The following is a 24,656-nucleotide window of genomic DNA, read 5'->3' as shown; positions in this document are numbered from 1 at the left end:
TGAGAGCTCTCCATCTTCAGCTGTGCTCGCACCAGATACAAGGCATTTCAAGGGCTGAAATATTTTAAAATTCATCTCCCAAAATCCATGCAAGATTTCCTCTTCTCCTTCCCTCTCCAACCCGAACAACTTTCTGATATTTAGCAATGCTATCACGCCGCCGGTGGCCCTGTGTGTGTGAGTCTGCCGTTGTCTGCAAGGGGATTGTATGTTCTTCCCGTGACCGGCGTGGGTTTACTCCCACCCTTCAAAACCATATGGGGTTAGTAGGTCAATTTGGTGTAGATGGACAGCAGGGGTCTCATAGGCCACAAGGACTGTGTTGTACCATCAAAATTCAAATATTTTGCCCTCCATTACCCCTCTCCCTATCCCCACTGCTGCAGAAGATCTGAATTCTCCCCACTCCCTAAACCTCTCCATCTTTCTCTCATTAATATGTTCTGTCATCATCTGTCCTTTCATCTTTAGTACATGGCATAAAGTTTAATTTTAATTTAATTTAATTTAGACATACAGCACAGGCCCACATGCCCGTGCTGGTTAATTATACCCAAATGACCTACAACCCCTCACCGGTTGTAAGGTGGGAGAAAACCAGAGAAAAAAATTAGTACATCAATAAGTTCAGGATATTTTGTTAAGGATAAAGGCACAACTTAAATGGAAATTGATGTTATCAGGTGAAGGCTCCGATCGAGATTGTTGATTTAACGGCCTGCTGCAGAAGACCCTGAAGAGGAGTGGTTTATCTCTGTAATGAAACATGAAAGTTTGCAGACCCTGTGATTGTAGTAAAACACACACAAAAGTGCTGGAGGAGCTCAGCCCGTCTCATAGGGTCCACAGGAGGTAAATGTAAATAACCGATGTTTCACGCCTGAACTTTTCTTCAAGGGACATGTAAAAGAAGAGAGACAGGCTGTTGTATCATGTGAACTATTTTGTAACTGCATAAGAATACACCCTTCTCACTGTAGAAACTGTAGTGCACCACTGTGGGAAGCATGTATATGTATAGAGTGTGTGTGAACAGTTTCCTGAGATGGTGGAAGGCATCAGTAAGTAAAGTCTCTTTTGTTATTTGAATCTTGCATCTCTAAGTTATTTAAGAAGCCTCCCAAGTAACGCAGAGACATAACATGGTGGCAGCGGTATAAGAGAACAAGAATAAAGCCATATCATTGATTGTAAGTCACTGAAATGTGAGGGGGAAGAAGAAAAAAACATTACTGAAAATAAAAAGGCAGGCTATAAAATAACTCAACAAAGCAAAATACACCTTCCAGGAGGAAACCAGAAGAAGACTGGCTGACACGCAAGAAGAAGGACGCTAGCATTGTAAAAAACCTGCACAAACGTTGCCAGAACACTTCAGAGGGCAGCGTGTGCATATTCAAGAGCCGATGTTGAAAACATGGACCCCAGCAAAGGCCATCAGAGAAGCCGAGACACCAAGATCATACATTGTCGGGGCAGACTCTGGCGTCAGCTGAGGAGGAACAGAATTCACATCCGGCCGACACAAGATGAGATGAAGCAGAAAGCTTTAATATCAGCAAAGCCCCGCGACACCAATATCAAGTGAGGTATCAAGTGAACAGACCACGACAACTAATCCCGGAACATCAGCACAGCAGTTGTCAGGTGAAGCACAATGAGCTCCATCACCTCCACATGGACCAGCAACACAGAGCCTAACAGTCGCAGCCAAATCCAAAAGATGGTGAAGGAACATACTGCCGCCAGTGCGATATCGATAAGAACTATTTAAAAATAGTTGTGTAAATAAACTAGTGTACAAGTTCAGTTACTTAAGTTGCACTGGAAAGAAATCGATAAAGAACAGTAAAATTTTCTTTATCTTCAGAAGGAGGGATGTTATATAGTCAGGATAATGTGAACTATTTTGTAACCATGTAAGAATACACCCTTCTCACTGTAGTAACTGTGGTGCACCACTGTGGGGCGTATGTGTATGTATGAGTGTGTGTAAAAAGTTTCCTGAGATGGTGAAAGGCATCAGTAAGTAAAGTCTCTAAGTTATTTAAGAAGCCTCCCAAGTTGCACAGAGACATACCACAGGCGATTTTAGAAAATGGCCATTTTATTCAAAGGCTAGGGGATAGAAAGGGGGAAGAATGGGAGGGGAGGAGTCCAGACCAACAGACAAAAGGTGTTAATTGACAAGATAAGAGGAGAGGAGAGAGGAGAGGTAGAATTGATTTTGGCTCTGTAAAAGGAGATAGAGTGAAAAGGAAAGAGAGAGATAGAGAGACAGAGGTGGAGGAAAGGAGACGGGGAGAAAGATGGGGGGGGGGGTGGGGAGAGGTCTAACAGAAACCACAGAAGTTGATTTTAATGCCATCCAGCTGGAAGGTACCCAGACAGAATATGAGGTGTTATTCCACCAATTTGCAATGGTCTCAGTTTGGCAGTGCATGGACAGACATGTCAGCAAGGGAATGGGACGGGGAATTCAAAGGGGTGGCCACTGGGAGATTCACGCAATTGCGGCGGAGTGAGCCAAGGTAATCAACGAAGCGACCTCCCAGTCTGTGCCCAGTCTGTCTGATGTAGAGAAGACCATAACAGCAGATGAAGTAGATGACCCCTTGAGATTCATAAGTGAAATGTTGCCTCTCTTGGAAGGACTGTTTGGGGCCCCGAATGGTGCTGAGGGAGGAGATGTGGGTGCAAGTAGAGCATCTCCTGCAGTCGGGTGAGCCCCAAGGGGATGATCGGTGGGGAGGGAAGAGTGGACAAGGGAGTCATGCAGGTAGCAGCCCCTGTGGAAGGCAAAGAGGGGAATATGTGTTTGGCAGCAATGGCTGAAGAGGATATTTAAATTTTAAATTTAAATTTAGACCTACAGCACGGTAACAGGCCATTTCAGCCCATGAGCCCATACCACCCAATTACACACATTTAACCTACACCCCCGCTATGTTTTGAACAGTGGGAGGAAACCAAAGTCCCCGGGAAAACCCCATGCAGACACAGAGAAAACATCCAAGCTCCTCACTGACAACGTGGGATTCAAACCCCGATTCCGATCGCTGGCGCTGTAATAATGCTGCACTAACCGCTACACTGACCGTGCCACCCTTTTGACCACCATGAGGACAAGGGCAATCCTGACCTTGTTGAATGTGGGGGCAGAGGAGGGCAGGAGGTTATGCAGGCGAGGGCCGAATTGATGACAGTAAAGGGGAAGCCACGTTGTCTGAAGAAGGAGGACATCTCTGATGATCTGGCAAGGAAGACCTCGACCTGGGAGCAGATGCGACAGAGGAATTGAGAGAATGGAATTGAATCCTTTCAAGGGAAAGGGTATGATGAGATGTGACCGGTTTCTCTGGTGTAGGAGAGGGATGAATCAACATTGGGCAGTCCCTCCAGGTTTGCTGGTTCGTCTGATCCGCTCGACCCCAGACAAGACTCCTCTGATCATGGATTTTGTGACATCGTGGAATCACAGAAATCCATTAAGCTGAAGTCCATTCACCCCATGACATCCATGCTGGAAAAAAATGGGCTTTGCATTTGGGTAATTCTTTATTTAAATTTATATTTAAACATGTAGCACGGTAACAGGCCCCTTTAGCTCACAAGCACTTTCCACCCAATTAACCCACAAACTCTATCCAATTTGGATGGTGGGAGGAAACCAGAGCGCCCAGAGGAAACCCACGCAGACTCAGGAGAATGTTCAGACAGCGTGGGTTTTGAACTCCTGTTACAGCATTGTGCTACGGCGACAATAACGGCGCTGCCCTCATACCACACTCGTTTAGCTAGCATTGCAGCTGCCTCAAGGTGGTTCGCTCACAATGTTTGTGATCAGAACATAGAACATAGAACATGCAGTTCAGCAGACTACTGGCCTTTCGGCCATCGATGTTGTGCCAACCCATATATTCCTTAAAAAAAAGTACTAAACCCTCCCAACCTCATACCCCTCTATTTTTCTTTCACCCACACACCTCAGGGCCCCTCTGTTCATCCACACCCTTACATAACTGACCATTAACCCTATATTCAGCCTTCTGGTTTGTCCATCCAAAATGCATCACCTCACACTTATCCTGATTAAAATCCATCTGCCATTTTTCTGCCCAACTCTGCATCCTGTCTATATTCTCTTGTAACCTTCGACAACCTTCAGCTCCATCCACAACACCTCCAACCTTCGTATCATCCACAAACTTACTGACCCATCTTTCCTTCATCCAGGACATTAATAAATATCACAAGGAGCAGGGGTCCCAAACGAGATCCCTGCGGCACTCACTCCACTAGTCACCGACCTCCAGGCAGAATACTTTCCTTCCACGACTACTCTCTGCTTTCTTTCAACAAGCCAGTTTTTTATCCACACAGCCAAGGTTCCATTGATCCCACACCTCATGCCTTGCTAAAATCCATGTAGACCACATCTACCGCCCAACCCTCATCAATTTCTTTTGTCACCTCAAAAAGCTCAATTAGGCTCGTCAGACACAACCTTCCCTTCACAAAGCCATAATGACTGTCCTTGAGTAGACTGGACCTCCAAATGCTCATAGATCCTACCCTTAAGAATCTTCTCCATTAGTTTGCACACCCCTGAGACTCACCGGTCTATAAGTCCCAGGATTCTCCCTATTACCTTTTTTAACCAAGGGAACCACATTTACCATTCTCCAATCCTCTGGCACCTCCCCTGCGGCCAAAGAGGATTCAAAGATCATAGCTCCTGTCCCAGCTCTCTCTTCTCTCACTTCCCACAGCAGCCTGGGGTTTATCGTGTTCGGCCCTGGGGCTCCTCGGTCTTGATGTTTTTATGAAGATTCAATGCATCCTCTTTAATCTACACATTGTCCAGCACACAGGCCTGTTTAATTTCGACCTCACTGTGATCAAGAACCTTTTCTCTTGTGAATACTGATGCAAAGTATTCATTTAGGACCTCCCCAACCTCTTCCACCTCCCTTATCCTTTAGCGGCCACACCTTCATTCTCTTCATCCTTCTGTTCTTCACATAAGCAGAGAATGCCTTGGGGTTCTTCTTAATTCTATATGCCAAGGCCCTCTCATGCCCCCTTCGAGCTCTCCTAAGTCCTTTCTTAAGCACCTTCCTGGCAACCATATACTTCTCATGAGCCCTTCCTGTTTCTTGCTTCCTATATCTAATCTCTGCTTCCTTCTTCCTCTTGATTTGTTGCCTCACCTGTTATGTCATGAACAGTTCCCTTTTCCTACCATCTTTTTTTTGTCCTAGTGGGACAACCCTATCTTGAATTCTGCACAAGTGGGTTCTTAAAAATCCCTCATATTATGTCTGTGCCCTCACCCTTAAACATCTGTTTCCAATTTACTTTTGCTGGTTCCTGCCTCGTCCCATCATAATTGACCAAGTAATTTCCCATTTTGACTGTTTTTATCCTTTTCCATAGCTATGCTGAAGCTAAGGGAGTTGTGGTCCAGAGTTGGGGCCAGAATGAGTATTAGAGACGGGCATAAGGGTAAGTGGATGGTAGCCAGTCAGCGGTGGGGGGAGGGGGCTGGTAGTGACCTACCTGCTGACCAGACTTCCTCCGTCCCTCTGACGTAGCAGCCGATAGCACTGCTTTTATTGCATGGAGAGGCACTAGTGGCATGTGGCGCATGCTAGTGATGGCAGGGCCAGGTCTGATGGAGAGCAGTGACCGTGAGCATATGGGGTATAGCACCTCACAAAGGGGGAGGGGGGGCATTCCTGTGAATGACCTCCCTTGGTGCCAATCATGTTGTGGTCAATGCCTTGGGGTTCTTCTTAATTCTATATGCCAAGGCCCTCTCATGCCCCCTTTGAGCTCTCCTAAGTCCTTTCTTAAGCACCTTCCTGGCAACCAACTCACTGAAATGCTCCCCCATCGAGAGGTCTGCCACCTGACCCAGAACCAGATCCAATCTGGCCTCTCCTCTCGTCGGCCAGTCCACATACTGTGCCAGGAATCCTTCTTGAACACCCCTGACAAATTCGGCCCAATCTATCCCTCTTGCAGTCAGTCGGTATCAGTCAATATTAGGGAAGTTGAAATCACCCATAACGACTTGATGTCCCAAGGGCTATTTTGGGGACCTATAGACCACTCTCAGCCCAGTGATAGCTCCCTTCCTATTTCTGACTTCCACCCACACTGACTCGGTGGACCCTCCCTCTGCAGCCTCTTCCCTTTCTATAGCTGTGATACTATCCCTGACCAGTAATCCTACTCCCCCCCCAGCCCCTTCTCTTACCCCGGAAATTTGTTGTCATATATATAGCTGAGCCCACTCTGATGGAAGGTTCATAGGAACCATGCAAGGAATGTTAACCAAATGCTGGAGGAACTCAGCAGGTCCTAGGAAGGCAATAGGGCAGTCAAATGGTCCATGGGCGCTCATGATGGAGGGCTCAGGCCCAAAGCATTGACAATCTATTGCCTGCCATGGATTCTGCCTGACCTGCTGAACTCCCCCAGAACTTCTCCACCATCCGCAGGCTCCTGGTTTACCAAGGAATGTTTGTGACAAGAACATTTTTTCATTCACTGCCTCCTACCCTGGGAGGCACTGACAAGGCCAGCATTTGTTGCAGACCCTCTAATGACCCCTTCAGAGTGTTTGTTGATTCACCTTCTGCCACAGTGCTGTTGGGATGGGTGTTCCAGGATTGCAACATGAGGAAGGGCCTCGGGTATGTTTCTGAGTCAGCTGTGTGTGAAACACAGGGGAACATGGTTAGTTTCTCCACACCCTTTGACCTCCTTGGCAGCAGAGATGGCAGGTTTGGACGTGCTGTTGGAGCCAATTGACTCGTTATCACACAATCACACCCATCTTTTTTAGACCCTGTGGTTCGCTGATAGACAGAATCAGACACACACAAGGTAAAGACTGTACAACAGGCTTTAATCCACAAAGACTTCCACAGAGCCAGGCTGGCTGTGGCTGCAGCAACTCTGAGTGAGGCCTCGGGAGGCCGGCGCAGGCTTATAAACAGTTTTTCAGGAACGGTCTACCTTAGTAAAGAGGGCTATCCCTGTATACACTGTGTACAGTTTATTGTTTTGCACTGCCAATTAGTGGTAATTCTGTGGGGCCCGCAGGAAAAAGCAATCCCAGGCTTGTATGTGATGTCATGTCTGTACTCTGACAATAAATCTGAAACCTGAAATCTGCTCCCGTTGGGGGAAGAGATCCAGGAGGATCAGAGCCAGCACCACCAGGCTGAGGAACAGTTTCTTCCCATGGGCAGTGAGAACGACCAAAAGAATGGCTCACACTCACCATCCGAGACTCTCACATTCATGAAACAATACTGATTTATTTGTATATATGAATACTTGTCTTGCATACATATTGTTTGTCAGTCTATGTCTTATGTCTGGTTGTGTGTCTGCGTGCTTTGCACCCAGGACCTGAGAACATTGTTTTATTGGGTTGTAATTTGACAATGAGATGATAACAAACTAGAACTTGAATTTTAAATTTTACTTTTTTAAATTTAGACTTACATCACGGTAAAGAGCCCTGATGCACCATCAATAATCACAAAAGACTGGAGTTGTGAAAGTCAGGCTTTTATTAACTATAGACTGGAACAGCCATCAACCTCATTGGCTGATCAAGGCAGAGTGGAATGGGGAGCATCTAAAGGGCTATGGGTAGGATCGGTCCCGGGAGGCGTGTCCGGCCGGCAGCAGCCAATCATAGCATAACAGTGGTTTACCTCAAGGCCCTTCTGGCCCACAAGCCCATGCTGCCCAATTACATCCAATTAATCTTCAACCCTCTGCATGAATTTTGAACGGTGAGAGAACCGCAGCACCCGGAGGAAATCCACACAGACATGGAGAGAACGTACAAACTCCAAACAGATAGCGCCAGATTCAAACTCCGGCCACTGGTGCTGTTACAGCGTTATGCTAACCGCTAAGCCCTTGAACTCGAACTTGAAAGTGCGAGTATCCCAACGTTTCACTTTGGGGATTGTTTGTTTGGCAGATGAATCAACGTGACATTTATCAACCCAATTTAATAAATTGTCCACCCAAGCTAATCCCATTTGCCTGTGTTCAGCCCATATCCCTCAAACATTTCCTATCCATTTAACCCCCTCCAAATATCTATTAGAATTATGATGATCCCCTTGTCCACCACTTCCTATGGCAGCTTCTGCCATTCACCCAGTCTCCTGTATGAGAAGAAGGTACCCCTCAGATCCCTTTGAAATCTTTCCCTTTCCACCTTAAGTCAATGAGCTCAAATTTTACCCTACCCTAGCCTGGGAGGAGGAGTAGACCTTGGGCGCTGTCTGTGCAGAATTTGCACGTTCTTCTTGTGACCGAGCAGGTCTCTCCCAGCCTTCCACTTTCCTCCCACATCCCAAAGTCATGGGGGTTTAATCTTAATTTAATTTAGACATTAAGCATGGTAATAGGCCCATTCGGCCCATGAACCCGTGCCGCCAAATTACACCTGATTGACCTGGTACATTTTAAAGGGTGGGAGGAAGCCAGAGCACCTGGTGAACATACAAACTCCTTACAGAGAACACCACGATAATAGTGTTGGAGCTAATTGGCAGTTAATTGTAGGTTAAATGGCTGCAGAATTTTGTCCCAGGTGTGAAGGTGAGGGGTAGTATCTGGGAGCAGGAGGGGAGGGAGGTGGGAACTGATGAGAATATGTGGAGAATAGGAAAATGGGGGATTCATGCAGAATTAGTGTGAACAGAGAGTTGATGGATGCCGTGGATGTGGGTGGAGTGTCTGCTCCTATTCTACATTCATCAATGACTGTATGACAGTCATAATCTCGATTAAATCTTCTCAAGGAGAGTGCCAGTTTCTTCATCCAGAGCCTGGGTCTACAATCATTCATCTTTGCTGCCAATATGGCAATTCTTCCCCACCTCAGAACCCTCTCATGAACCTCCCTAAAACCTGTTGATCAGCCTCTTCAATACCGTTCACCACAACCTCACTTTTTATTGTTCAAAACGTACAGCACAGTAACAGGCCCTTCCAGCCCACAAGCCTGTGCCACCCAATTAACCTACAACCCATAGGTTTTTGGAGGGTGGGAGGAAACCAGAACCCCCGGAGGAAACCCACGCAGACACGGGGACTGTCAAATTCGACAGTGCAGGATTTGAACCCTTGTTGCTGGCCCTGTAGTAGCGTTGTGCTAACCGCCACACTAATTGTGCAGCCTCTATTCTTACAGCTTCTATTTATAAAATCTTTCGTACCATAACTATGGCCTACCCTGAATGTGCCATAACAAGAGCTTCTGGGTTGCAAAGTAACCCCACCCCTGGCAATGGGCTCAGCTCCCAGGCAGAGGATGAAATCAAAGCCTAAACTTTGCAAAAGTTCAAATAGTCCACAAACTAACACCAAGCCGATTTATACTTTTCACTCAGAGAAACAAGGTCTTTCAAGTCAAAGAAAAATAATCACTTTGATCTTATATGTTAATTCAAGCTGACATGAAACCTGCTTCTGATTCTCTCTCTCTCTGTCTCTGCCATCTATCTGTCATCTCTATCTCTCTCTCTCACATCACATTCCACCGCTCATGAGCCGCACCCAAATCTTCGCCTTTATAGATCCAAAAGCTTGAATTAATGTGTAATATTAGCAGGAATATGAGGATCATATTCTGGTTGGCTGCCAGTTGCATGTGCTGTTCCACCGGGGTCAGTGTTGGGGCTGTTTCTTTTCATTTGGCCCACCAGTAATTTTAGATAGTGGGATGAATTGGCTATGTGGCCATGTTTGCAGATGACACAAAGGTAGAGGAGGAGCAGGTAATGTCAGGGAAACATGGAGACTGCAGAAGGGCTTGGGCATTTTAGGACAGTGGTTCTCAAACATTTTCTTTCCAGTCCTGTACCCCTTAAATAATCCCTCTAAAAACCCGTGTTGCAGTACCGGATGAGACGTTCACATTAGACCATGAATTACCTGGTTCATGTGGATATCTTGAATCTAAGATGGGGGGGTGGGGAGGGGGGAAACCTCCAATGGTGATGACTGGTAGAGCCGGTTGCCTGTTCACACTGCAGTCCACCAGGTTCCAAGTCAAATCCGAGTTAACTCGGCCAGGATCCAACACAACCCACCACCAAGAGTCAGAGGCCGGTCGACTTTTACTCGCCCTGCCCAGTTGGGACCTTTCACACTGCCAAATTGCCCACTACAGATCCGTGAAATTGCCCAGTTCAACCCATTTTATCTGGCAGTGTGAAAGGGCTCTTAAGGGATCACTTAAGGTGGTATGCGAGTAGAAAGAAAAAGTTTGAGAACCATTGGATTAGGAGAATGAGCAGAGAAATGGCAAATCAAATCCAGCGCCAGAAAGTGTACGGTCATATCTAATGTCATTAGATATGGGGATAGTGCCGGAGGATTGGCGCATTGCGCATGTGGTTCCGTTATTTAAAAAGGGTTCAAGGAGGAAGCCTGGCAACTATCGGCCTGTAAGTTTGACGTCTGTGGTAGGTAAATTAATGGAGAAAATTCTTAGAGATAGTACTTATAAACATCTGGATAGACAGGGTCTGATCAGGAGCACTCAACATGGATTTGTGGGAGGAAGGTCATGTTTGACCAATCTGATTGAAGTTTTTGAAGAGGTGACTAGGAATGTGGATGAGGATAGCGCAGTGGATGTTGTCTATATGGACTTCAGTAAGGCCTTCGATAAGGTACCACATGGAAGGTTAGTTAGGAAGGTGCAGTCTTTAGGTATAAATTTTAAGATAGTCAAATGGATTGAACATTGGCTAAAAGGGAGAGGCCAGAGAGTGGTAGTGGATAATTGTCTGTCAGGTTGGAGGCCGGTGACCAGTGGTGTGCCTCAAGGATCTGTATTGGGCCCATTGTTGTTCGTTATATACATTAATTATCTAGATGATGGGGTGGTGAATTGGATTAGTAAATATGCAGACGATACTAAGATAGGTGGAATAGTGGATAATGAAGAAAGTTTTCAAGGATTGCAGAGGGATTTGGGCTGCTTAGAAAAGTGGGCTGAAAAATGGCAGATGGAATTTAATGCTGATAAGTGTGAGGTGCTTCATTTTGGTAAGAAGAATCAGAATAGGACATACGTGGTAAATGGGAGAGCATTGATGAATACAGAAGAGCAGAAAGATTTAGGAGTAACGGTACATCGTTCCCTGAAGGTAGAAACTCACGTGAATAGGGTGGTGAAGAAGGCTTTTAGTGTGCTGGTCTTTATCAATCATTGCATGGAATATAGGAGTTGGGAGGTGATGTTGAGATTGTATAAGACGTTGGTGCGGCCTAATTTGGAGTTCTGTGTGCAGTTCTGGTCGCCTAATTATAGGAAGGATATAAACAGAGTGGAGAGAGTGCAGAGAGGGTTTACCAGAATGTTACCTGGGTTTAAGCATCTAGAGTATAGGGAGAGATTGGACAGATTAGGTCTTTATTCTTTGGAGCGTAGAAGGTTGAGAGGGGATTTGATAGAAGTATTTAAGATTATGAAAGGGATAGACAGAGTGGATGTGGATAGACTATTTCCGTTAAGAGGAGGAAAGATTAAAACAAGAGGACATGAGTTAAGAATTAAGGGGCAGAGGATTAGAGGTAACATGAGGGGGAACTTCTTTACTCAGAGAGTGGTAGCCGTGTGGAATGAGCTTCCGGGAGAAATAGTGGCGGCGGAGTCAATTGTATTATTTAAGAAAAGGTTGGACAGGTATATGGATGAGAAGAAGATGGAGGGTTATGGGCATTGTGCAGGGAGGTGGGACTAGAGAGGGGTGTTTGGTTCGGTGCGGACTGGAAGGGCCTAATGGCCTGTTTCCGTGCTGTAATTGTTATGTTATGTTATGTTATTAAATAAACTGGTAGACTATTTCATAAATGGGGAGAAAATTGGAAATGCCCAGATGCAAAGGAACCTGGGAGTCGGTGAGTCGGTGTTTGAGTCGGTGGTGAAGACGACCACTGGTGAGACATCGCTTGGAGTATTGTGAGCAGTTTAAGAAAGGATATGCTGATGTTGGAGAGGGTTCAGAAAAGATATGCTGACGTTGGAGGGGGTTCAGAGGAGGTTCACTAGGATGATTCCGGGAAAGAAAGGATTATCATACAAGGAGCATTTGTCAGCTTTTGGCCTGTATTCATTGGAATTTAGGAGAATGAGGGGGGAATCTCATTGAAACATTTTGAATGTTGAAAGGCATGGACAGAGTAGATGTCGAAAGGTTGTTTCCCACGGTGGGAAAGTCCAGGACAAGAGGGCACCACTTCAGGATTGAAGGGCATCCACTTATGCGGAGGAATTTCTTCAGCCAGAGGGTGTGATGTTGAGACTTTATAAGGCACTGGTGAGACCTCATTTGGAGTATTGTGAGCAATTTTAAGACCATGGGACCATAAGACATAGGAGCAGAAGCAGGCCATTCAGCCCATTGTGTTTGTCTTGCAATTTACTCATGAGCTGATCCATTTCCCCTAGTCAGCTCCACTGCCCGGCCTCCTCCTCATAACCTGTGATGCCCTGGCTTAATCAAGAACTGATCAATCTCCACCTTAAATACACCCAATGACTCAACCTCCACAAATGCCTGTGGCAACAAATTCCACAGATTCACCAACTTTGAGCTGAAGTGGGTTCAGAGGAATTCTCAAGGATGATTCTGGGAATGAAAAGGTTATCATATGAGGAGATTTTGACTGCAGTTGGCCTGTAGTCATTGGAATTTAGGAGGGAGAGGTGGGGGGTTTGTGATGTTGTGCAAATATAGCTGACAGACCCTGTAAACTCATTGGCCAGGCTTCATTCCATGCTGGAAGATTATGGAAGATCTCTGAGTACAGAACCACTCACAAAGGGGGACTACAGTGAATTGAAGAAGAAAAGTCCATTGAATTGGTCGCAAATGAGGATTAAGTATCTGGGGTAAAATTTATCAAATGTATTAATTATGTTCATTTAATTAAAGAGAACTTACATAGGTGGATGACCCTACCTGTCACATTGCTAGGCAAGGTCAATTGTGTAAAAATGAATGTATTGCTGAGTCTCCAGACTTTGCCCATAACATTGCCCCAGAGATTCTTTCAAAACATCAACACATAGGTAAGTAGGTTCCTGTGGAACAAAAGAGTAGCCAGGGTCTCCATGCAGAAATTAACATGGGACTGTCGTTTGGGTGAATTGAAATTACCAGGGTATTATTGGGCTGCCCAGTCGAGGTGGATCACCTCGCTCTTTGACGGGGAGGTACACCATCCTGGGCACAAATCGGACTGCACACAGTAGGTGAGAAAGGAGCAGGAGGATTTATTTATAAATGGGATGCCAAATTGTTATTGGGCAAGGACAACCCCTCGCTAAATCACACGCTACATTTGTGGAACAAAATTAACCATGGATTGGCCAGAGGTGGGTTGTCTCCAAAAACCCCCCGACTCAGAATAAATTAATACCATTGACTATTTATAACAAGATCCTGGACGCCTAGTGCCAAAAGGGGATCAGGTATATTGAGGACTGTCATGAGTTGGGGTAGCTCATGTCATTTGAGCAGTTAAGAATTAAATATGATTTGTTAAATAAGATCTTTTTTGAGGGACAAATTGGGTCCAACCAAGGCCCTATCGAAGTGCAGTGACATGGAGACTCTGATTCGAAGAGGGAACATTAAAAAAAAAAGTTTATTTCAGCAATCTATTCCCTGTTCCAAGTGGAGGGCCCAAAATCGGGGCTTCATAGGTCAAGGCAGAGATGGGAGTCGGGCCTAGGTGTTACTATAGATGAACAGGGCTCATCAGTAATTAACTCAGGATACAGACTGGTGTAGTATAACCTTCTTCACCAGCTATATCTCACACCTCAGAAATTGAATAAAGGGAAACCAGAAATTTCAGATCAATGCATAGAGACAGGAACCTTTGTGCACTCAACCTGGTCATGCTCCAAGGTGAGGCCCTTTTGGGTAGAGCTAGGCCTGAGAAAATCATAGATAGTTTCCACAGGACCCAGAGTTGTTTCTGTTGGGAAACATCATGGACATGAAGCTTATGATGAAGCTGTCCAAGTGCTCAGGCGATGGTCAGGAAGTGCAGAGAGGTTACCTGGAAGTCGGACTCTTATCTGGGCATTACGCATCGGATTATGGAAATGCACAGCTGTGTTCCCTTGGAGAAAGTCACTTATAGTCTAAGGAAAAAATATGAAACTTTCCTTAAACTCTGGCAACCAGACCTGCATTACATAGGTGCAAGGATATAGTGTGGTCCCCTGTGCTTCGTTGCCTGCCCACTCCCCCACCCCTGTCCTTCCTCCTCTGGGGGGTGGACAGGGGGGTCCATTCATCAGGCTAAGATGAATGTAAGAGACCTGGAGGACAGGCGTTGAGCTCTGACAGACCCAATGTGCTTTCTTTTCACTTTCTTTTTTAATTTATTTGTCCTCAGTCAGTAGCGTCGGTTTTTTTATGTTAAATAAGCGCTTTTGCCTTTTCATGTAAGTTAAGTTTCTTTTTTTGTTATTTTGTGTTGTGGGGGGAGGGGGGGATAAAACCAGACTCAGTAGAGGAAATGTAAATATACTTGATCAATGTGATTGTTGTACCGTGTATTATTGGAACTGTCTGAGTTTGGAAAAACCATAAATAAAATATTCAAAAAAAAGAGTTTGGAATTATAACCATATAACCGTTTACAGCACGGAAACAGGCCATGTCGGCCCTTCAAGTCCGTACCGGTTCACTTGAACAACTCCACTAGCTCCTCCGCAAACTCCTGAGGAAGTAGAGGCTTTCTTCCATCTAGAACTTCATTGAAACATTTTGAATGTGGAAAGGAATGGACAGAGTAGATGTAGAAAGGTTGTTTCCCATGGTGGGAGAGTCAAGGAAAAGAGGGCACAACTTCAGGATTGAAGGGCGTCAACTTAGAACAGAGATGGATAGGAATTTCTTCAGCCAGAGGATGATAAATCTGTGGAGGACAGGGTATATTTAAGGCAGAGATTGATAGGTTCTTGATTAGCCAGGGTATCAAAGATTATGGGGAGAAGGCTGGACAAAGGGGCTGAGTGGGGAAATGGATCAGCTCATCATTGAATGATGGGACAGACTTGTTGGGCTGAATGGCTTATTTCTGCTCCTTTGTTTTATGGTCTCTTAAGATAAAGTGGCTTGCTTCTAACATAAATGACCTTTTTTGTCCCAATATGGACATAAATCGGCTCTTTGTTAGTTGAGGAACTATTGAAACCTTATTTACTTATTTAGTCCCTGATTGAGACTGATTTGGATGTTTCACTTTATCGGTCATTATTGCTTTTTCCAACCTTCCTCCTACTCTCAATACATCATTTACAAGAATAGGGTTTAGCTTGTAAACACGGCTTGCTTTTGTAACATTCAGATTCTTCTTCAATTTTGATATTTTGTTATCAAACGCCTTTTTCTAACAAAAACGATTTATCTCCAATTCAGCTTTTGCCAACTTATCAACTGTAAGGTAACTGCTCTTTCGAGGCTTCAGATTCTCTTTCTTGTTATGATTTAAAAGCATAGTTTTTAAGCTAAGAATCCCATGCTACAGCCTTTTCCACACGAAACCATGAAGAATTATTGCAAATTAATTGAATAATCAGATCATTCTCATTATATATTTGTATAGTATTCATGTTAGTGTTTTGGATTTCTGGATCCGCCATTGAAAATTCTTTGAGCCCAATCTTCTTGAGATTGCGAAAGAAATTGAGGACCGAACAACCAAGTGTTGGCTCTTTTCAGAAATGGTTGTACCTTTGATCCTTGAGAAGCCATGTCAGATGGATCATCCACTGTTTTAACATATCTCCATTGATTAGCATGCAAACCTTTCTCAATCTCATTAATTCTGTTAGTCACAAAGGTACGAAACCTCATAGTTTTATTAGTGTATTTAATGTACCATCAGTCCAAAACATAGAATCTGCTAACTCCATCTGTGATTCTCTTCAGAACACAGTGACCATTTTGCTCACCTTAGTAGAGCTAGTCAATTCCCCTCGACTGGCTTTAATGGAGCCACTCTGGCTTTTCCCATTACAAATCCACAATGTACTCGCTCTTGGTTATTTTGCAGTACTAAATAACTGACAATAGCAAAATCACCTTCACTTGCATCTGCAAAGCTGTGTAACTGAGCCAATGTGGCAGTTCCAAAGTCTGTTGACTTTAAACCATATAACCGTTTACAGCACGGAAACAGGCCATGTCGGCACTTCAACATCTGTTGACTTCAAAACTTCCTAACATTTGAAGACTCTCAGTCCAATTCATCCAATCTTGTGCGATGGAATCTGGTACAGCTTCATCCCATCCAAATTTTCTTCTGCACAATTCTTGCAGAATTTTCTTGGGTATTAATACTATTGGTGCCAATATTCCCAAAGGATCATATATTGAGGTTATGATCGAAAGAATACCCCTTCTTGTTAAAGGCCATTCTTTCAAAACAATTTTGAATTTGAAAACATCAGATTGAATGCACCATTGCACCTCTAGAATTCTGGTGACGTTTACATTTGATGACTCCTGATCATTATTCATTTTTTCTCCTAATGGTCCATTAATTGTCCATCCAAGCTACGTTCTCACGGCATAAAATCTGACATTTTGACTCCTTATTACTTCTAGAGGTTCAAGAGCCTAATCCAATCAACATCTCGATTTTAGCATCAATCTTGGGTAGGCAAACATTGTTTAGATGAACCCACTGTTTGATATAATCCTAATAGGGAATATTCTCCTTATTCACAGGTATAATCTTCTGAGTATATACACTTGGATCGCAAAATTCATTGCTATTCAATCCAGCAATCTCTAAACCTGAAACTATATTATTTTCAATGTTCCTTTCATCATTCATTGTCTTCAACAAGATCCGTGATCTTTTACCATGAAGATTAAGTTTATTCATTAATTCAACAGTACAAAATGATGTGGTACTTCCTGGATCAAGAAATCCATAGGTCTTCAGTATGAAACTTCCTTCATTAGGAACAGGAACTATTGAGAGAGCTTTGTCGCTGGCCCCAGTAAGACTGTCTGAACCAAAGCTGAGGCATTCTCTTTGACTGTGTCTTTAGTCTTGGATTCAGATTGTTTGACTTCTTTTTCAACTTTACTTCAATGAGTATACAGTAACTTGGGATGTTTTAAACTGCATATATCACAACTGAGTAGCTTATTACAAGTTCTGCTGATGTGTCCTTTACACAAGCAGCCAAAACATATTCCATTCTTCTTTAAAAAGGTTAATTTCTCATCAGTGTTAACACACACATGCCATTCCAAAAATTGTTCAACATCCTCAAAAGTGACGCTCCTTCCAAGAATCATTTTAAGCTCTGCAGTTTTGGTTCTCCATAATTCCCTCAGCATATAAGGTAATTTATTGACAATAATTGACAAATTAGTAAGAAAATTCAGCTCTTGCAAATATACACGACTTCCCATTGCATTACTACATCCTTACAGAAAGAGTGAATTTGCTTGTAAAGCCTTTGATTTTATTGCTGAGCGAGAAAGAATCTTGTCTACGTGGGCCCTTGCGATATTATGTTCATTGTCATAATGATGTTGCAATAATTCTTTTTCCCTTTTCAAACCTTGTTCTGGATTCATATATTGGCAATTTTTGACTAACCTCCAGTTTACTGTTCCAGGTAACACAGACCATCTTTAGCGTTTTTAGTATTACTTTCAATGTGATATTCAAAGGATTTCATGAACATCAGATATTGTAATGGATCTCCATTAAAAAACTGGAATTTTGTTTTTAGGTAAACCGTATGAACCTTGTTGCTGCGCTAACATAGCAGAAATTTCATTTTGTTTTGCTATGAGTGATAACGAATGGTCTTGTCCACCATGGCTTGCAACTGGTTGTCTTGTTGTGAATGGAGCAAACAGAACCTGAACTGGTGCCATAGGTGTAGGACCTAGAGTAAGTGATGGCATTGATAGGGATCCTTGGTATGTAAGTGATGGGATTGGTGGGGATTCTTGTCTTGTCACTGGTTCTTCAGCCACACAAAGAGACATCAATGGTTGCACATGATCAACTCACAGGGTTGGACCTTTTTGAAATACTCTCCTTTCGGGAAGATTCATATTTTGTGCGCTCTGAAGAGATGGAATGCCGTTACATCTTTCTATAGGATTGGCCATCGTTATTTGAGCAAGAGCAGAAACTCTCATGGCTCCTTGTTCGGGTATACTGGCTTCTTGTGGCTACGGTACCCGTGGCTCTGCTGGAATGTTAGGTGCGAGCCCTTTGAGTGATAGATCTTGCAGAAGCCTGAGCTAATGCTTTCACTTTGGCCATACTCATAGCACATTGTTCCTCAAGCTCCAGTCTTTTCTTTTCTCTCTTCAATAATCTATTTGTTCTTCACTAGCCATTTGTAACTTCAGTGGCTGATTCTTCATTTCAGCTTCCATATCTTCTAAATCACATCTTTTCTCCAACCACCCATGTTGTGCATAGATAGTTGCCAAGTCTGCTTGTGCCTTAGCTTGCAGAGCTGACATGCTTGAAGCACGCGAAGCTGTACTTGTTCTAGATGCCTTTGAAGACTTTGAAGATATTCCTGTGCTTATAACCTTGGAAATACTATCATCAGGATTCCCATCTGAACTTTCCAATACTGCTGATTGAGTCTCTATCTTCAGCATTTTACTTGGTACAGCACCAGTGGGGCTTTGCAACATCCATTCATTTGTTTCATTTCCACTAACCTTTAAGTCAGTTAATGAGGTCTGCAGAGCCTTATCGGAGTCTTCTTCTTGCTTGCTAGTTGAAGCTGCTTCTTTGATTACTGGCTCCAACCTCCTGCCAAGTGTTGACGGTCCGTCTTGCTGGCTCAACTCACTATCAAACAGTACTTTAAGATTAACTGCTTTCTCGAGGTCTTCAGCCCAGCAAGACATCTTCTTCTCCATCTTGGGTTCTTCACATTGCAGCTTGTCTTCTCCTGGTTTCTGGGAACTGCAACAAATTTGTATCTTACTTGGTCCCTTTAAGAAGATTGTTGCTTGGTTCTTCACACAAGCTGGCTTATCAGGGCTTCCTGCCTGATTCTGCAAACCAGAGCTGTATCTTATCTTTCCAAGGTCATAGGTGTCTTGCAGTCCTCGGCTTGGTTTAAACTGCACAATTCACAGACAACATAAACAGATTCTCACAGAATTGGAATATTCTATTCTTACAGTGAGGATGTCTCTTTGCTTTCAACAAGTTTTCTTTCAGACAAATTTTATGAGCCTTTCTTCCACACAAAGCTCGCAATTAAAAATTTTCTTTGAATCAAAATATAGACGATACTTTCCAGGTTCTAATATATCCTAATTTCAAAGCGTGTCGTCTTCAAGGAATCATGAGGACGATATTCCAAATTACTATCTTATTTATCCAATAAACCAAACTTTGTAGATGCAGCTTTAAGTAGCTTTAATCCATTGATAAAACAGATAAACATTTTGCATAACTTCCCATTAAGATTTTCATTATGATGAATAAACAAAGCATATACTTTATTTAAAAATATAATGATATTTAACTTTAAAGAGACATATAAGAAATAAGACAAAATACGATGAATTCAAAGAAAATTATCTTGAGCTCTCATTCCATAGTTTGTCAAAGAAAGAGATACAAGCTCTTAGTCTGCGCGGATATTATGACATATTGCACTATAGTAAACACATAAAGAGACAAGCACAAAATTAACGAAGAATCAAAAACGCAAGGTTTTAACCTTTACCCAGGGAACCATTCAGCATCAGACACAGTTCACCTTGTATTCTACTGCACTGGGTCACAGGTCTGCAATAACAGCATTTCTTTGACAAACCAGATTTAGTACTTTCCTACAGCATGTCTTTCATTAAACTTTTAAAAACATGATCCAGTTTTAATGGGTAAACAATAGGGGTAAAAACTGGTTGGAGGGACTCAGCCAGTCCCACAGCGTCCATAGGAGGTAAAGATGCGTTACTGACGTTTCAGGCCTGAGCCCTTCTTCAAAGCATGAGTGAAAAAACAGGCAGGCTTTGGGTGTCTGAATTAAAGACTGGGGGGAGAATGGGAGGGGGGAGGAGTCCAGACCCACAGACAAAAGGTATTAATTGGATATGATGAGAGGAGAGGTGAGAATTGATTTTGACTCAAAGGGAAAAGGGGGGGAGAGAGAGAGAGAGAGAGAGAGAGAGAGAGAGAGTGAGAGAGAGAGAGAGAAAGACAGAGCTGGAGGAAAGGAGCGAGGGGGATGAAAAATGGTGGGGGGGGGCTAACAGAAAGTGGAGAAGCTGATGTTAATGTCATCAGGTCGGAGGGTTCCTCCAATTTGCGGGCGGTCTCAGTCAGGCCGTGCATGAGGCCATGGACAATCATGGACAGCAATGGGATGGGGTGGGGAATTGAAGTGGGTGGCCACTGGAAGATCCACGCTATTGCAGCGGGCAGAGCCGAGGTGCTCAATGAAGCGATCTCCCGCTCCCAGTCTGCGCCCAGTCTCTCCAGATGCAGAAGAGACCAGAACGGGAGCCCCGGATGCAGTAGACGACCCCCGCAGACTCACAAGTGAAGTGTTGATGGGGGTTATTATCCAAAGGTCACAAGACTGGATCTTGATGAAGGCCCTGAACGTTGGCCATTCTTTTTCTCCCTCCGATGCTACCCAACCCACTGAGTTCCTCCAGCAGACGGTTGGCAATAGTTTATTTAGCCAAAAATAACAAAGACACTGAGCTTCCTTCCATAAAAGTTTCTTTTGTCGACTCCTGAATCGACAGGTGCTGGAATCTGGAGCAATAAACAACCTGCTGAGGTTCGGTCAGCATCAGTAGGTGAGAAAAAAAGGTGTTCCGGACCCCTTTGTCCGGTTCTGGCGGGGGAGGGGGGGGGCATTGACCCCCCAACCCTTCATTCTTCCCACATACGTGCGCCCTGAGCTGAGCTGAGTGCGATAAGCACTTTCTTTTTGTCCAGAGTATGGACATTTTTTTTTGTTGATTAATGTTTTAGGTCTGGTTTATTTTCCTGTTTTCATTTTGGCAGCGACTGATATTTTTTTTTCATTAATGGTGTTTTGATTGTGGCAAAATAACATTATGAAAGTTGGATTGCGTAGGTTGTGAGAGTGGGGAGATGCCAATTCAGCTGAAATCTCTCGGAGGGGAATTGAGATAAATTCCATTTATAACCTGGAGGGTTTACACACCAGTAGCCCGCAGTCTCCACAATTCATTGGTGTTTCAGGCACTATCTCGAAATCCATTCATTGGAAAAATTCATACATAGTCTCCATTAAGTTTCTTTTTCTTTGCTGTATAAAGGACTCTGTTTGACCTGCTGAGTTTCTCCAGCTTTGTGTTTTTACTTCCTCATAGTGGACTGCAGACTTTCCTGTTATACCTCCATAGAAAGGACCTGTTACTATCCGCCGACTCTCTTCCCCACCTGTCTGTCTACAGCAGGGTTTCCTAAACTGGAAAGGCGCAGGGGTTCCAGGGAGAAGTGACAGAGAGTAATAATGTGGAACCCGTTTTTCTTTGCTTATTTCTTCATGATTCAATTTGTTTCTGGGATGGCAGAAAACTGCACACTCCACCCAAAAAAAGGCTTCGTTAGGCCTGATGTCAATGGCGCAGACATCAGGGCTGCGCATCATTTTTAACCAATAAGAATCCAAATTCTTCTAGCGCAAAACCAGCGAAGGAGCTGGCCATATTGTGCCCAACATTAGGAAGCTCTGTGACAGCAACAAATAATTTCAACTTGGAGAATGGTAACGTTTATTTACTTCTTACTGTACCAGGTATTGCAAAAGTGGCACATTTCTTCTTTAATTCTTTTTAGAGGGGCAGGACGGTTGGCGTAACGGTTAGCGCAACACTTTTACAGCACCAGCGATCGGGACTGGGGTTCGAATCCCACGCTGTCTGTAAGGAGTTTGCTCGTTCTCCCCGCATCTGTGTGGGTTTCCTCCAGGGACTCCTGTTTCCTCCCACCGTTTGAAACATACTGGGGGATGTAATTGGGCAGCTGAGAATTGTGGGCCGAAAGGGCCTGTTTCTCCAGGTAGAGTCAACAACCTACAGATCTTATCATGTTTAGGATCCTTATCATCTTTTATTGTATCTTGTCGTTCTCACATCTCTATTCAAGTAGCTTCTCATAGAATGCAGGGCACATCCATAGCCCAAACACCAGATCTGGCCAGACCTTCCCAATAGCTCAGGCACATCGTGCTCCCACTTTTCACCCCATCTACCTTCTCAACCACTTTTTTTGGAGAAAGAAGAAAGCACTTTTACGAGAAAGGGCCTGGCTAATACACACATTCCCAACCCCCCCCCCCCACACCAACAGTGGAGTTAGCTGGCCATTGTATGTAAGAAGGTTAGACATGGTTCTGCATAGTTCCTGGGAGGTTGCTTGCCATACAAAGTGAGATTCAGTGACTGCGCCTCCTCACTTGAAAAGGAGAGGTAATATTCTTGAACAAATATCTGCACAAAAGGAAGGCGAGGATTTGATTTTTCCCCCCCGACCTGGATCAAAGCTTACAATTTAAAAAAGGTGAGGAGAAATTCCTTCACTCAGAGGATGATAAATCTTTGGAATTCTCTTCTCATTATATTGAAGATAGTGTCTGTTAGATCTGAATATTAAAGGTGTCACAATGGATATGGGATTCGATGGGAGAAATAATCAGAATGATCTGTTGAATGGTACAACAGGCAGGAGGGGCCAAATGGCCCACTCTTGATCTATTTCTGATGGTGTTGACCATGCAGCTAATTACGAATGGAACCGCTAACATGCCCTGCATTATTTCGAGGACTAGATTAGAAAAGATGATCACTGGGTGTGCTGAGTAGCCCCATGGTTACAAAAGGCACCACGCAAATGCATGTGAGACCATCTGCCTTCCTGGACTCCTACACTTGAGGAGTCTGTTCAGCCCATCTTTACTCACAAGGCTGGTCTTCCTTTTCCTTCCAATTGCCACCACATCAACAATTAATTTCAGAACCGGTACTGGTCACCAATCAATTGTGAATTCACCACGAGCCTTGCCATAATCCCAACTGTACGTTACCAACATGTCAAGCACGCATACAATCGGCAGTCTACCTTTAATGCTATCACGTCTTAAGAAGCTTCATGAGAACATTAACCATCAAGGTTTAACATGAGACCATTACTAGGAAGAGAGAAAAAGCAGGTCAACTATGATTAGAATGTCCTCAATATCCAACCGGAAAACCCAAAACTCGGACACACTGAGCATGAAGAACAAATTCCTCTCCGAAAAGCTAAATTCCTCTCACAGGCTACCATTGGAGAAATTTTTTTTTAAAAATTTAGACATACAATCCAGTAAACAGGCCATTTCGGCCCACAAGCTCATTCTGCCCAACTACATCCAATTAGCCTACAACCCCCACTACGTTTCGAACTGGAGCACCCATGGGAAAATTCACACTGACAAACTCCTTATGGACAGTGCAGGATTTGAACCCCGGTCCCGATTGCGGGCGCTGTAATGGCATTGCGCTAACCACTATGCTAACCTGCGCAACAGGAATCTGATCCCTGTAAAGGACACACTCACCTTAAGCAAATCCTTTGAACCATTACCAGAGTGGTTTTCACAGTCAGACTAAAACCCTCCTTGCGAGCCAGGTCTAGGTGTGTACCACACCGGAGAACACCATCAGACCTCCAAGCCCAGCTGACTGGAGTAGATTCCAGTTGAGTGTCGCTGTCCTCCGAGCGGCGAGGTCTCACAACTGTTGAGCTAAAGCTTGCATTTGTGTTTGATGCTTGGAAAGTACCCTTTCTTAACTGGCCCTTTCCAACAAGGCATGCAAAAAGAAAAATCAATTTCCTTTGGAAATCCCCACACGCTTACAACTCTGTAACCCTTTCAGGACGGAGAATTTTTTGCTTGTGTTTCTTGAATGCAGCCAGTGGAAAGGAGAACCAATATCCCTAGATGGGCCTGGAACTCTCTGGAATTTGGCCCCCTCGGCCCCGCCACCATTTTGTTTGGGCACCTACCTACATTTTGCTCTTACCTTGTTGAAGGGCTCAGGCCTGAAACGTTGGACATCTTTTATCTAATTTAGACATCCAGCACAGTAACAGGCCCTTTCGGTCCATGAGCTCATGACACCCAAATTCACCCAATTGACCTACAACCCCCGTGCACATTTTGAAGGGTGAGAGGAAACCAAAGTACCCGGGAAAACCCCACGCAGACAAGAGGAAGATATACAAATTCCTTACAGACAGCCCATGGATTGAACCCCGGTTGCGATCACTGGTGCTGTAACAGCGTTGAACTATCCGCTATGCCAACCATGCCACCCTTATGGATCTTTACCTTTGCTATATAAAGGGCACTGTTTGACCTGCTGAGTTTCCCCAGCTTTGTGCTTTTACCTCAACCACACTGTCTGCAGACTCTCGTGTTTTAACTCCCAGAATTTTCTCTTTCTTCTTGAGCTGAAACTGAGAAAGCCAAAGGGCACAGATCTACAATCATTCTCAAAAGGTCTCAAACTGCTTCACACACAATGTTATGC

The 24,656-nt window shown here is 44.1% G+C and overlaps 1 protein-coding gene across 4 annotated transcripts in view; it reads right to left on the bottom strand.

Annotated features, from left to right (window-relative positions):
- The window catches only part of LOC138748824 (TNF receptor-associated factor 3-like), a 76,953-nt gene that overhangs the window by 38,343 nt on the left and 13,954 nt on the right, over positions 1 to 24,656 (bottom strand). The window contains exons 1-2 of one of the 4 annotated variants that reach the window (XM_069909623.1): positions 23,681 to 23,873; positions 6,644 to 6,721 (exon numbers count right to left, since the gene is read on the bottom strand). The exons of 2 other annotated variants lie outside the window; for them this stretch is intronic. The gene's annotated coding sequence lies outside the window, so the exon portion shown is untranslated. Of the gene's footprint in view, positions 1 to 6,643; positions 6,722 to 23,680; positions 23,874 to 24,656 lie in introns of those variants that run through there. One more of the 4 variants, XM_069909622.1, reaches the window with a different exon arrangement.

Source organism: Narcine bancroftii, chromosome 13 (assembly GCF_036971445.1).
Source record: "Narcine bancroftii isolate sNarBan1 chromosome 13, sNarBan1.hap1, whole genome shotgun sequence".
NCBI lineage: Eukaryota > Metazoa > Chordata > Chondrichthyes > Torpediniformes > Narcinidae > Narcine > Narcine bancroftii.
Note: the sequence above shows the minus strand (reverse complement) of the source record. Positions and strands in the feature narration are given on the sequence as shown.